Here is a 13,022-nt window from a genome sequence, read left to right on the forward strand (position 1 = left end):
GGAAATAGGGTGCCCCTTGCATCTGGTTAGCAGGCCCAGCTCTGTAATTGCCTGGAGATGGAAGAACCATTTGATGGTGGCTGTTAACACCTTCCAGCATAATATCCCCAACTCCTTCTCTGCCCATCCTCCTAGTGCAGCTCAAAAAGTTGGCACTCTGAAAGACCTAGCTCATGAACAGGAGGAATATAGATGGGAATGAGGATTTGGGGTGTATGGGAAGTGGGGTGAAAGAGGAAGTGGAAGGAATGTGAGGCAGGAAGCCCTGGTGTTACCAAAGAATGGTTTACTAAACCTTTTGCAGTCTGTCAATAGAAATGGGAATCTGACTGTCCTGCTGTCATGCAAGAGGAGAAATAGAGTTAGGCATGCCATCTGGGCACTTTTTAAAGGAAAAAAATAGTTTGCATCTAAAGGTGGTTGGTTTGCATGCTCAGATGCCCTGTGCATGTGCAGTGGTTCCAGCCACCAATGTGGTGCAAGAGCTGGGAGTCTGCAGGGCCGTGGACAGGCGTGTGCACCAGTGTTTCCACATGTTCCCTGCTGAAATGGCTACTCATAAAACTGGAAAATTCAGTTGTCTCATTTGCAGTCATTAAGATAGCAGTAAAACTGGCCTGCCTGGTTACAAACCAGTCAGGTAGCAATCATAGTAATGGCCCTTAGCTTCCCAAACAGGGGCTGAAGGGAGGAGTAGTGCTCATGTGATTCAAGCAGTGGATGAGGTGGGTCAATAGTCTGTGAAACAGAGGAGGAAGGAACGTGGCATGGGGGTGTTCAGGGTGCTCTGAATAGGTGCAGTGAGCGTGACCAATCATCGTAGCAAAGCGTGAAGCTCTCTTTACCTCCTTTAATTTAAGTGTAGTCAGAATTTGTTTGCACCCTACCTTGCATGAGAACATTACTTTGACTTGGTGAAAGCTGGGGACTGCAGTTGCACTGAGCTGTAGGTATAGCAGCTTTTCCACTTGATCCTATTTGCACTTAATGAACACCTGGAACAATTAAAATATTCTCTCTCTTTTGAGAGATGCATTTTAAAAAAAAAGCAGGAACAAAAGCAGTTTCCTTATTTCAGGGGATATCTGCAAAAAAATCCTGGAACAAAAGAAGAAAATGACTCACCAAATTTAGTCGTAACAGTGGAACTGGTTTGATTTTTAAAAGAATTGAGTAGCATTTTTGGGGCAGTATTTTTAGAAATTAGAAATGATATATATGTGTTATGTATGTTTTATATTTTTATATGTAATGTGTGTATATCTACATAAATGCATATGCACAGTATAATTTTTAGTAAATTGAGTAGATTTCTCTCATTTAAAATTTGTATTTAAATGCTGTACATTTTTCTGTGACTCAGAAATTCATAGGAGTAATATATAATAACTTTCTGTTTCCATGTTGTAACTGTCACTGGAGGGAAGTATTAAAACCATTTCACATTTGGGGATATTGTGATAGAGAAGCTGTTCCTTTCCGTGGGTTTCATAGTGAGTTAATGGTGACTTGGCTTAAAGGGGCAAAAAAACCCCATGCTTGGCAAGAAATTAAAAATAAAGTCAAGTCAGGCAGCACAATTTGAACCAAAATACTTAAGTTGTGTTGAGTTTTCTTCCCTCTTTGCTGAAAAAGTTACAAAAACTTCTGTAACTGCTGCACTGTTCAGTTCAAAGTGTGGTAAGTGTGAGGTGTCCCTGGTATCCAGCCACACTGGCTGAAGGTGAGAGAAGTGCCACTGAAATCATAGATTAGGAGTGGGGCAGATTAATGCACTGAGAGCTTTCTTCAGTTCTTGTGCAAGGACCCGGGACAGACAAACTTTACTGCAAAGTGCTTCCCTAATTTTTTGAGGATGTTTTCCCATTACTAAATTTTCTCACTGGCTACTGCTATAACTTTGTGAAATTTAGGCATTTATAATTCTGGTGTATGATACAGTTTTGCCAGATCAGCTATAGAACAGTTATTGAAGCTATCAACCATGCATTACAGGTTGGAAACCGCTGTTTGGAGTATTCAGAGATTCTTCAACCACAGTAGGAAAGAGACAGGAGATGGCAATAGTCATCAGGTTTCAGAGGGCTAGTCTAGCTTAATCAAATGTACTCACCTGGCAGTGAACATGCCTGATTCCTAGTCTTTGGGCTAGCAAGAGTTAATCTGTGCACAGGGGAGAAGCATCAACAAGTGACTGAGAAGGTTTGGCATGGCAGGATAAACTGAGCAGCATAGGATGAATGCAAGGAAAGGGACAGGAGCAAGGAACTTTTTAATAGTTAGCTGTTAGGTTGGCTCAGTGCTCTGGTGTGACACCACACTCTGAGCATTTCTTTTGAGAATAATGTGATGGTGGTTGGGGTGTTTTCCATGAGAGGAACGATTTGTGGGTTCAAATAAGAGATCTCAAAAGGAGATTATTAAGTTTTACAAATGTAGCCCAGGCAGTAAAGGAGAAATCAGCATATTAAATCAGAGTTGTCAAGCACTGAGGCACCAAACTCACATTTCCTTACACAGTATCTGTTAGAAAATATTCTCTGCTCCTTCTCATCATGGATTTGAGGCTCAAAACCTACAATTTCTGTAGCTAAGCACACTGTTGGAATAGCAAGGTATTGTAAAAAAGGACATTTTATTCAAAGAATTTAATAAATTAGGTGCAAACAGTATAATAGAGTTTAACAGAGTTTAACGTTCATTATTTTGTTAAGGAGCCTATGCATAACATGGATTTTTATATGTTTAGGAGCAATAATATTTCTCAGTTCTCCTATTTTTTATTCTCTGTTCTGTGGAGAACTTCCTTCTGTCTCTGGAAAATGTATGAATTATATAATGTAGTTTTGAATTTCTGAAAATTACCTTGGTGAAAACTAAACCGTAGTTTTATAATAGTCATAAAGCCCTGTAGCAAAAATGGGGTTTTGCTCACAAAAATAAATGGTCACAGTGTATTTCTGCTCCAAGCCACAGTAATAAGAGAGAGATACCTTTAAAAGGTATGCTTTGGTACAGTACCAAAGCGAAATGTGTGCCAGGAGTCACCTTCACTGAGATATATCCTAAGAGCCACCTCAGTGGCCAGAGAATACTACAGGTGTATGTGCATTTATTCTAAGGACTTTTTGTTAGCTTTCTATGCAAGATATCCTTGTATCTGTTCTGTTACTCAGTTTTGCTTTTGTAACTCTGATTTACTTAAAAATAAGTTAAATGACACATTAGTATATAACTTCTGATATTCACAAATCTGAGACTCAGGTGTATTGTTTTGAAAACAACAGACTGTAAGTAGATTTATTTTAGTAGATAGCATATGAATTACATACTACTATATACTTCTTTATATTTGCTTTGTAGCTATTTTGGCGCTGTTGTTCATAGACTAAGGAAAACAAATTCTCTTGTAGAGTATGTGAAGTGAGGTGAGCTTAAATGTTGGTCTCAAAGAAGTGCCTATGACATAACCAAGCTTTTAGTCAGTCAGAACAGTGCTTGAGGTGCTGGAAATTGCTGCAGATCCCAAGAAAAAGTCTCAGGGGGCATGAGCTGATGTCCACAAAGCTATGACACATTGACTCTCTTGGCATTTGATGTTTCCCTCAATAATGGCTAAAGAATGGAAAAGTCATTTGACCTTAAGAGTATTTGACTGAAACTGAAATACCTTGAACTCGCAGTAGTGCTAGGGCTGGGGTTAACAGTAGAGGGTTGGTGTTGTGGGTGCTTATTGTGCTTGACTTGGTTTCCAAGTGCACCAGTTTAAAACCCAGTGGGAAAATTAAAGCTACTCAAGCTGCCCCCTTTTCCCTGCTCCGTTCTGATAGTGGAGGAAACACTAGGAGAGGCTGTAAGATGGAATCACAATTTACTGAAAAATTGCAATAACCACAGCAATGTTAATAAAATAATGTAATAAAGTGAGTATTTTACCCACAGAAGGGTATTTACCACTGGACAAACCAAAACACTTCCTGAAGACAGTGCCCAGTGTGGTTTCCCAGACAAAGGCAGGATGGCGACTGGCCCCACGCTGAGCCATGTGGTGTATGGGAAAACAAAGGCAGTGTGTCAGGGATGCTCCCGGCCTAACTTCCCCCCCCAGCTGGAAAACAGTGGAAAAACAAGAGAAAACCTGGTGGGATGTGATAGGGCCTTGAAACAGGTTAGGGGAGGCTTCCTCTTGGCCTGACTGTGGGAGTGGGACTGGAGCGCTCGGTGGTTGTGGCCACATCTGGGGCTCCAGCTGGAGCTCCAGCAGCTGCTGTGCTCACCATGGCTGTGGCTTGGGGTCCACACGGCTCCAGTGGGCTCCATTTTCTTTTTTCTTGGAGCAGCGTCTTGGGCTTGCTGGCACTGTCTTTCAGCACCAAACCAGAAATGCTGTGGTTCAGAGGAAAGGGGAAGGGACAAGTGGCAGAAAGGGACAAGGTCCACCAAGCTGGCCCCGAAAGCTGCACACACCCTCCCTGGAGCCTGGCAAAAGATGGCTTCTGCTTCCAGCCTCAGCTTCCTCGTACTGGAACCATGCCCCTGCCATGACATGGGTGGTGGTATGGAATTAAACAGTGTTAGAAACTCCAGCCCTTTTTTCTCTAACCATGGCACCAAAGGCAAGGGCTTTGTTTCATATGATAGTTGCACACAAAACTAGGGGATGCAGTGCCACAGTAGTTGGAAGCTATATGTGCTGATGTCAGTATCAGTAACTCACTTTTTTTTTTAATAATATGCCCCAAGTCAATAAAATCAATGGAATACAGGTAGAAGTTTATTATTCCGTTTTAATCTACTTTTCAGTGTGAAGGCAAGCTGTGAGCAGCTGTGTGCAATGTAACAGCGGAGCAGTAACCTTAATGTTGGGAATCTGTTAATTTGCATAAGAACCATAATGTTTTATACTGAAGTCATTGTGTCATGTTATTTGAACAGATTGAAATGAAAGAGTAAACTACACTATACATGTTGATCAATGCATGAAGTAGTTTCTGTGTTGGTGCTAGTATGTAGGATTTTATAGTTATATAGGAGTATGGAATTCTTTGAGATATTTCTTGAAATTAAAAAGGAGTCATGATTTGGGGATTTTTGATGATTGAAAGTTCTAGTATTGTAGGAAATTATGTTCCTTATGATGACTTAAAGAACAGCTTCCCTAACAGACTTAATAGCAGAATTTGTTTTATTCATATAGAGAAGAATCCCTCACCAAATGATGCCAGTGTTGTTGATCATAGCAAACACGCTGTTTGCATTGTAATGTGGCTTTTGTGATAATGGTATTATCAATAAAAAGCTTTTGTGATAATGGTATTATCAATAAAAAGCTGTTGAAGGTTTTCAGGGAATATTGTATTTCAAAAATGCTGGAAACTACTTAAAAAATAGAAAAAATGGAAACAATGAATTTATGGTCTTGGATGAGTCTTTGCTATTAGGGAAGGTATTTGATACACTTCAGCCAGCTGTCTTTAGTCCTTGTAGGAATACACTGTTCTAGAAGCTTAGTCTTCAGATGTTAAGTTCACTGCACTGAGCCTCACCTTTTTCTTGACGTGTATAACCAAGTGTTTATATATTCACAAATCTTATATAAATACATGCAATCCTAGAGCCTTTTCAAGCATATCCATTATCAGTGTTTTATGATTTGTTTTACATTAAAGCTCTCCTACTTGAAGTAGTGTTTTAGCCCATAAGTATTGATTTTGATGACAAAATAATTAGGTTAGCTTATGTTAAACAAACACATAGCTTTTTTGGAGGTCTGCTGGATTTCAGATGAGTTTTTAGGAACACAATATAGTAGTCCATAGGAACAAAATCCATTGCAGTTGCTTACAGTTGAGAGACAACTACCAGTGGCTGATACTTCTAATCACTTGGGCAATGCTGTATGAATTGCGATGCTTTCCTTTTTCTTCACTGAAAAAAGTCCTTTGCTGACAGCAAATGTGTTACACTCTGCCAAATGAAATAGTGCATGAAATTCTGCTCTCATTTTTTAAGCAAGAAGTTTTGTTTAGTTTCCATGATTGTACATTGAAGTACTGAAGTTTCATTCAACCTAATTATATTTTTCATCTGAATTGTAACTAGTGGTCAGATAATTATTCAGTCTTTAAAAAAAATACATATAGCTAATATAAATGCTTGATAGCCCGTTTCATTGCTAAATTGAATTCAAAATATAATAAAATTATTTATCAGAAATTTTGGAAAATGGAAGTGAACTTTTAATGCTCTTTTTGTTTTACACACTGATGTTGAAGCTTCTCAGTTTATTTTCATAAGAATTAACATAATTGTTCTAGGAGTGTGCATGTAGGTGCCATACTTCTTTTGCCATAGTTGTTAAGAGTTAGGTGCATCAAATGTCTCTAGACTAAATATGATCTCATAGGAATGGCTAGTCATTCCTCAGAAATAATTATTTCTTATTGAAAAATAAATGTCATAATGCATTTAATCCATGTCATAATTAGCATATGTCTGTGAGCATGTGAATGTTTTTATCTTTTCCTGGTCTCCTCTTCTGGACCTTATTTGTACAGAATATTTACAAGAGCCATCGGGAAATTGTTGCCCTGTTTGCTCTTAAGAGCTCAGTATAAAAATCTGTAAATTGGACTTTGCTCTAGAAGAATGTTATCTGTTTTGAGAGGTTTTCCTTTTTCTTTTATATATATTCTTTCCTTTGTATGTTACTTGACAGCATGCTGCATTTGTTTATCATACTGAAATAAATAACTAAGTAGCTAAATAGAGAAAAGGAAAGAAGAAGTTTCCTGGAATTTCATTTAAGACGACTATTCCCACTCCAGGCAGTGGCATTTAGCAATAGTATTGTGTGAAGTTATCCCTCCCCTTTGTAACTGATACAGGGCTGCTCCTAATTTACTGCAAATGTAAAGTAAAATGGATTTGCTTAAATTATCTCTATTAGCTGTGTGTGACCTTCATCAGGAATGAAGCTAACCCATTTTTACTTCAGGTCTTCATGGCCTAGAAGTATTTTTTGAGCAGGTTTAGCTTTTCAGGCAGTCATTGGTACCTCTAGGATGAAAGCATCCAAAGAAATGCCGGCTGGACTATGTGCCGTCTGATGATGCTGTTTGTACATTGCTTGTAGGCATGCAACAGAAGTGGTCAAGGCTTGCATGGCATGGGGTTCACTCCAGCATTGTCCACCCACAGCTTCTCCTCCTCAGTTTGACCACTCAGATGTTAAGATTTGCACAGTTCTTGTTTCAGTGAGCTGAATGAGTTAAGCTGTTAAGGGCTGAAAGTGCCAGGAGCTGCAGTAAGGAAGGCTGCCTGGTGCTTCCCAGTATAGGATGCTCCTTGGAGTTTTTTATAACTTTACAAAATGTTACCCTTTGGGGCTGAGCAGTTGCCTCCAGCTTAATTTCTTTTTGCTGCCAAAATAATTTAGCTATCTGTGAGCATGTGTGGAAAAAGCTGTTTCTCATTGTAGATTTTAAAAAAACACACAAACAAACCACACAGAGAAACCTAATCTTTTTTTGGAAATGCTCGGTGTCACTCCCTTTGAAACAGAGACTAGGAATTAGAGTGTGGGAAGCGCTAGTGATGGGCACTGGGGAAGAAGAGCAGATTTCGAGTCATGGCTTTGTCAGCACTGCAAAATTCTCAGATTGAAACAAACTGTAACTTTTTTAAGAAATGACAGATCTTGCGTGGTGTCTTGGACATGTGAGAGCTGTGTGGCCTGGAACAGGAGGGAGAGGCTGGATTTGTAGCCTGGTGCCTGAGAGCCAGAAGCAAACCCATGGGACAATGAGATGTGTGGGACCCTAGTGTGGTCCTGGCCCCAAAATGCCCTAGACTGTGAACAGGGGAGGCAGACCCGGCAGGAGAGTGAGAGTTAATATTAGGGAATGAAGGAAGAAGGGGGAGTCAAGGGGACGGTGTGGCACTGCTAGCCAAGCCTGGAAGTGACTGAGCTGGGAGAGATGAAAACCCTTGGGGAGCAGAGTAAGGAGACACTTGGCAGGGGTGCTGAAGGGAGGAATGAAGAAGGACCAGGGCTTGAATCAACATGGGCCAGAGGATATGGCTTGAGGAAAACAGGCAGAGAAGTTTGTCCTGGAAGGTCCAGAGATCTTGAATATTAAGTAAACAGTCTTTGATTTCAGTAGAAGCTCCTTGAGAATGTTTTCAATCATCACCTATGGCTAATTTCCATGCAGAGAATCATTTCACATTTGCAACCAATTTACTATTACTTTCCCACAAAAGCTGCATGATACATCTAAAGATTTCAACCCAACTGCTGTTTTTTGTAGGTGTCAGCTTGGTAATGTCTGATGTCTGAATTTCTTATTTCTAGAAGTGGTGAATGCAAACATTTTTCTTGTGTGGCAGTGTCCAAGTCAAGGATTGCCAAAACTGAGCTTATCTTTGCAAATCTCTTTTGTTAGGCCCCTTGTGAGGAAGCTCCTCAATTTAATTGTATTGAATCACATGCTGATGTGCTGGTTTTTTTCCCCACAGGACCCCTGCTCCGTTCCATGCACAGGATGGACTTGCTCTGGGAATGAATCTGGTTGATGCATTGGAGAAGACTGTTCTCTGGAGTACCCCTGCCTCACTTCCAGCAGAAGTCAGGACGTACGTGGTGGACGAGGCAGGGGATTGCAGAAGGCAGGAGCCATTCTGGTGCTCTGTGCAGCTGCATGCTGCCCTGGCGAGCGGGACTCCCTTCCTGGCTGTGCTGCAGACTTCCTAGGTGATGCTAGGTAAGTTGCTCAATCCTAGCTTTTCTCATGTCTTTGCTAACTTTCTGTCTTGCTTTCTTATGGATGACTTGAGATCTTTGGATCTTACTTGGAAAAGTAGGGACCACTGGTAACTGGGGGTGAGGCAGTGGGGACTGAGGTTTGAAAGTGCTATATAAAGCACAATGTAATGCTAAGTGCTGTGAAAAAATTAGGTCTGAGTTATGCCAAACTGGAGACAAAGTTGTCTTCAGAACTGGAGAATCATTTTGACCTTAAAGCTGTCACTGCTTTAGTTAGGAAGCTAGGAATAACACAGTTATTCTAAGTTAGGAGTAACAGAGTAAGGGTAGGACTAACCATTATGTTGATGGAGCACTCAGCTGCACCATTGAATTCACAAAGAAATCACTTGCTCTGTCTTCCAAAAAAAGTTTGAGTAGTGTGCAGTAAATCAGGTATTGGACCATGCTCCAAATGCCAAGAGTTAAACAGATTATTGTTTTGATTAGTGGTAATTTTGTAATTTTTTGAACGGTGCAGAGGTGCTGTGGAAATGGTATGACATAACTGCGACGTATACCATGCCACAAAAGCGAACAACGGCAACATTTAGGTTTTCTGAAACTTAGCTTCTGGTATTTCCTCCTTTGAGTGCTTGCATCTAGAGATTAGTTTTAGTGTAGACATTTGTATCATGCAGATGATTTGGGGTGCAAGAAGCACAGCATTTTTTGGTGATGTCAGCTCGGATAATATATGTGCATAAAATCAAAATTACATGTAAATTCATCATTCATTGCAGGCACATGACTCTTGTGCCTGGTTATTGTATCAGATACTAAGTAGACGGTGTTGGTAATGCTCACTATCAGAATGGCTTGGAGTCAGAATTTCATCTGCATTTCCCCAGGCATGGGATTTGTATTTTCCCAGTGTGATGTCCATAGCTAGCTACAATGCTGCTGTAATCAGTAGATAACAGAGAATTTTGGCCAAGGCATGGTTAAGCTAAATATTGTTTCAACTTAGCTAACCTAAATGCAAAATATCTAACATTAGATCAGATTTTATGAATTAACCAAGTCTTCAGTGCCTAGAAACATAGTGAGTGTGTTTGCCAGATAAGCTGTTACTCCCTATTGCAGGGAAGAGAGCAAGAGAGAGAGTAAAAAACTATGAAGCTTTTATAATGGCTTAATATTATATTAAATACACAGAATAAGAATGTACATTCCCCTTCCAGCCTGCTCACAGGGGATCTACTACATACAGCTCTGTGAAAGGCTGCACTAATGCTTTAGGTGTTGAGCAATATTTTTAAGTGCTGCTTTCTAAGAAAACATGAGGTATTTTTGTTTGACTACTGCTATGCAGTGTGCAAGTCTTTCTTTAAATCTTTGAAAATAAACAAAAAAAGGTGGTGGGGGCAGCAGGGAAGCAGTCTGCATTTTATGAGCAGAAGTTAAAAATTAAATTATTTGCTTTACCTAGAGCATTGAGAATTATGTTGCAATTAGACTGATGCAATAGCACACATTATGAAAGGATCGCACCATTCGCGGAGCCCACTGGAGGAAAGCACGGGACTGGAACAGCAGGGGTGTTGTGGGCCTGCAGGGCAGGCACTGGCACAGCTACACGGGGAGATTATCAGCTAATGTGAGAGAGGAACGCCAAGGAAAATAAAAACTCTGCCGTTCCTGCGTATCCCATAAAACAGGGGCGGGAGGGGAGAGGAGGAGGCTGACTTGTTTTCATCAATGCGCCTACTTTTATTTCAGTGTCACAGCTAATCCGGTGTGGAAAATGTTTTCTGTTATGTCAAAGAAAGAGGGAATGGAAATGGCAGCTAATTATGAGCTAATATATTTCGATTGCTGCTAATAAGAGTGGAATTTTACTCAGCTCACTCTATTTCTACAATAGAAAAGTAAAATTTCCCTGAGTCAGCTGAAACATCTGTTGAACAAATTGGTTCAATTTCATGAGTCTGTTGCTAATTCTGAAAAGTAGATGGTGTTTTATAAGATCAGTAGAGTCAGGATTAGAGCCCATATTCTTTACTTTTTTTACTATTATTAAAGTAGGTCATGTTGAAATGTTTTGTTTTTATGAATACAGTAATACTGTGGTTCATGTTTCTAGTATTTCAAGATTTGCCTTTGGTTTAATGAGTTTTCTTCACTGTTTTTAATCAATATTACTAATAGTCTTTAAAGTTGTGGGTTTCCAGCTTTGTATCAAGTTCTCGGTGGTGAAGTAGTTGAGCAGTTTTTAGAAAAAATCCTCTTCCAGTGCATTTCTATTTCTTTATTTCTGCATTTTTTTTCTAGTCTGTTTTACTTATGAAGTTTAAATATTAATAGTATTTTAGTTGCTCCTACTGCTGTTTTCTCATTTGGACTAATTCTTTGTAGCTTTGCAGTTGTGGGAAAAGTATCGTAGGTGACAAAGCAGTTTATGACTTCTATATGGTAGATGCCTAAGAATGTCATAGAGTCAACAAGCTGATGTAATATGAATAATAAGAGAAGAAAAAAGGGGAAAATTAAATACAGTTTTTCCAAGATTTTGCTCCCATGAGTCAGAAATGTTTTAATTTAATCTCATACACATACATGCGTCTTAAAGCAGTTTAAATTCTCATGTACATCTCCTAACACTACCATCACTGAAAGGAAATCACAAATGTAATGCAGATCATGTTAATTTCTGTGTGCTTTACTGTTAAATATTATAAAATCAATGCAAGTTCTTCCTATGTACTACCTATAAATGGCTGTAAGACTTTGACATATTTGAAGGGGAAAGCTGGACTTTGAATTTAGACAGTGAATATATACTTTCTTTGTGGTACATATATTACAGGGAAAATACAAGACTGGCATTAAGCATGTGCATTCAATGTGATTGTAAGCTATGACATTTTCAACTTCGTGGTCAGCGTGTCTATTCAGAGTAGCTTAGTGTATGAGGGATATGAATGGAAGTTGATAATACCTTCTAATGTTGCCTAAAAAGTAAAGGAAATGATCTGTTTATTACAGCTGGTTTTTAAGCTTTAATATTTGTTAAGTATGTAGTGATTTGTTTGTCTTCTTTAAAGTAGAAGATAATGGTGGTATAAATAGGAGGGACAGCAGCATGGGATGTCATTGCTTTTGAGGGATTGCTGGGCTGAGGAGGAGTGGAGATATATAGTCAAGTTTTCTGAGTGTGCGTGTGAGGACTGGCAGTGCAAAAAGCTGCCCCACTGCTGCTATGTTGCAAACTCCCCATGTGTCGGTTTTGTCCTTGGTGCAGCTCACTGAAGCTGCAGTTGATGTTCATGAAATGAAGTGAGGGGAAAGTTTTGTGGCTGAAATCCTGTGCCAAGTCTTTTTGAAGTTGTATGCAGCAGCTGTGCTGTAGCTAAAGAAAGGCTTTCTTTGCCTCCGTCGTAACATCTGCATGGTCTTTAACAGCAGAATTGTTCCATTATGATGTGTCATTTAGCTAATCTGGGTTGCCTTCATTAAGTCCTTTTTTTCTTTTCCTTATTAGAAATGCTCACATTACTTTGGGAAATAAGTTTGAAAAGATCTGGACTTGAGCACTTCTATGTAGAAACAGTAGGCTTCAGTCAAAACAAAAGTCAGAAGATGAGTGGAGACTCTGTAGTTCAGTGAGTCTCTTTAATCTGGGCAGCTCTAGATGGATACCATGAATTGGATTTTTGTGTCCTCTCTTGTTTGGAGGTTAGGGGCTGAACGTGGGGCCAGTGTTTGTGGAGATGCCACAAATGTGGCATCATGGCAGTTAGTGTTGGTGTAAGGGCTTCCAGAAGTGTGGCTTGCACCCTCTGTGCTGAGGTGTCACTCCCTCTCCCTTGTGCCAGCACCGCTGCAGCCACAGCTCTGGGCTGAGCTGGCTCAGGGAGCCAAACCAGAGGTCAGCTCGCTGCATTTTTGGTTGAGTCACTTGGCTGGCTCTTGACATCTTCGAACTTCCGTTGGACAAATGTCTCCGCTGAAGATGGCCTGGAAGAGAGGAATGGCAGGACCAGCCTCTTGTAGTTGTAAGTTGCTTTCAAAACCATGCCTTGAATGAGAAGGCAACCAAGAAAGGCCTTCCAGAGTGTGGCCTTCCCCCCTCTGTGCTGAGGTGTCACTCCCTCTCCCTTGTGCCAGCACCGCTGCAGCCACAGCTCTGGGCTGAGCTGGCTCAGGGAGCCAAACCAGAGGTCAGCTCGCTGCATTTTTGGTTGAGTCACTTGGCTGGCTCTTGACATCTTCG

The 13,022-nt window shown here is 40.2% G+C and overlaps 1 protein-coding gene across 3 annotated transcripts in view; it reads left to right on the top strand.

Annotated features, from left to right (window-relative positions):
* Window positions 1-13,022, top strand: part of NCOA2 (nuclear receptor coactivator 2) — a 180,607-nt gene that overhangs the window by 50,693 nt on the left and 116,892 nt on the right. For all 3 annotated transcript variants that reach the window (XR_001861071.1, XR_001861072.1, XM_017731233.1), the window contains exon 2: window positions 8,521-8,765. The gene's annotated coding sequence lies outside the window, so the exon portion shown is untranslated. The remainder of the gene's footprint in view (window positions 1-8,520; window positions 8,766-13,022) is intronic.

Source organism: Corvus brachyrhynchos, unplaced genomic scaffold (assembly GCF_000691975.1).
Source record: "Corvus brachyrhynchos isolate BGI_N302 unplaced genomic scaffold, ASM69197v1 scaffold633, whole genome shotgun sequence".
In the NCBI taxonomy this organism is placed as follows: Eukaryota; Metazoa; Chordata; class Aves; order Passeriformes; family Corvidae; genus Corvus; species Corvus brachyrhynchos.